Source organism: Gavialis gangeticus, unplaced genomic scaffold (assembly GCF_001723915.1).
Source record: "Gavialis gangeticus isolate Ggan-Ray unplaced genomic scaffold, GavGan_comp1, whole genome shotgun sequence".
Classification (NCBI taxonomy): domain Eukaryota; kingdom Metazoa; phylum Chordata; order Crocodylia; family Gavialidae; genus Gavialis; species Gavialis gangeticus.
The window spans coordinates 68345960-68347791 of NW_017728994.1; the positions used below are offsets into that span (position 1 = coordinate 68345960).

The 1832-nt window shown below is 38.8% G+C and overlaps 1 protein-coding gene across 1 annotated transcript in view; it reads right to left on the minus strand.

Annotated features, from left to right (window-relative positions):
• Positions 1-1542, minus strand: part of CTBP2 (C-terminal binding protein 2) — a 122748-nt gene extending 121206 nt beyond the window's left edge. Inside the window, exon 1 of the mRNA XM_019502971.1 lies at positions 1447-1542. The gene's annotated coding sequence lies outside the window, so the exon portion shown is untranslated. The remainder of the gene's footprint in view (positions 1-1446) is intronic.
• Between the last annotated feature and the right edge of the window lie 290 nt (positions 1543-1832).

The window sequence follows — 1832 nt, forward strand, 5'->3', positions numbered from 1 at the left end:
CAGGACCAGCTGATTTAAATACATCCAGTCTCTCCAGAAGTTCCCTGACTAGATCCTCACTAACCCTTGGCCTAGGTGCCTCCACTGGGGTTTAAGGGGGACCCAGAGGGGGGGTGGCTGTTTCGGTCCCTGCTCAGGAAAATGGAGGCAAAGAAGTCGTTAAATAGGTTAGCTTTGTCGTCTGGTGTGACGACCAAATTTCCTAGCGTGTCTTGCAGGGGCCCCACGTTACCCAGAACCTTCTTTTTTTTTTCCTCTTCAAACTTCAACTAGGCAAAATTTTGCATTAAAAAAATTAAAATACCCCTTAAAACAGGGTTAGCAAAAGAGTATTGTGGAATTCTTGGACCAATAAAGGGGTACAAAAAGATTTATTCCTAAACCAGAAAAGAATGTCATTTTAGGGGGCACAAATAAAAATCAAATCTCAGTACCAAATAGTCTAAAACCCTGTATGCAGTGGTCACCGGGGGTGTCCCACAAATATTCACAAGGATCTAATCTAAAAATAATCCTCTGAAAATCACATCAAGCACCTTTTCTCCAAAATTGAGTACTAGACCTGGAGGTAAAAACTGACCAATATTTGAAAACAAATTGGGATCAGGATTTAAATATCACCCATAATGAAAAGGTTTGGAAATTACCATATTGTTCTGATTAGAACCCTACGTAAGTTGGTCCCATATTTTCAAGTTTGATTTTAGGAAAAACAGGTTTTGCTCTGAATATAAGTGGAAAACTGCAGATAAAGTCCTTGAGCTGCTACTGCTCTTATAAAATCCCACCAATGAAAGGACTGAATGTACATAAAGAAAAACTGAAAAAATGCTGACTTGGTATTTTTAACTGCATGTACAAGCACGAACACCGAAAGTGTAGAAGCCACTATCATTAGCCAGCCCTACATATAAGAGCAATTTTATGGTACTTTTAGAGGGGAAATGTTAGGTTTATAACCCAACCAATACAGTACATCTGTCCCAGTAAGTACTGAGGAGATCTAACGCATAATAGATGGTATTTAGAATTCTGAACTCTGTCATGCCTTCCTGTACTTCTGTTTAAAAACCAATATTAATGACTATGTGTTACTGGACTCCTGGAAAGAGTAACAAACTTGAATACAGGGCCTTTTTTATAGTGATGTATAAAGCTGCATGTTTTGGAACTCTGAAAAGGGAAAAGAATATTGGGGAAATATTCTCTCAAAGATAAACCAATTATTCATATTTTTCTCATTGGTGGATTTGAAGGTTAAAAGGAATGATCAGATCATCTATGCTGATCTTAAGATAGATATCAATATTACCATAGTGTTACACATCTTGGAATACATAAAGAGGATTCTTGGATTTCCAAAAGAAGAAATAACCAGATTTTTAAAATAAATAAAAGACCGTAGCACTCAGGGTTGTGGAGATGGGAGGGGAGACAGTGCAATACCTGATATATGGGTAGGATCAGACCCTCTGGTGAGTAGCAGGAGGAAGTCTAAGGGCAAGAGAGAGAAGGGAGAAGTTATAGTTTCCCTCAACCTGTGCCTACAAACATTGTACTTCTTGAGTAACCGTACATTTCACAAGAATGAATCCCTTTCAGCAAAAGATACTGCTTATATAACATGTTATGGAAATAACTACAGCTATGGCTAACGTTACATTTGCTGAGGATGATTAGAGGGTCCCTCCTTAAAGGGTCCACTTCTGGCTGAGTCTTGTTATTTGTCTACTCCACTTGCACTTCAGTCTGGGGCAAGGGAGAACTCTACTCGAGTTAAAAGTAATGCCAGAGGACATTTTGGTTTCATGCATGTGAGCTTGGAAGATGTT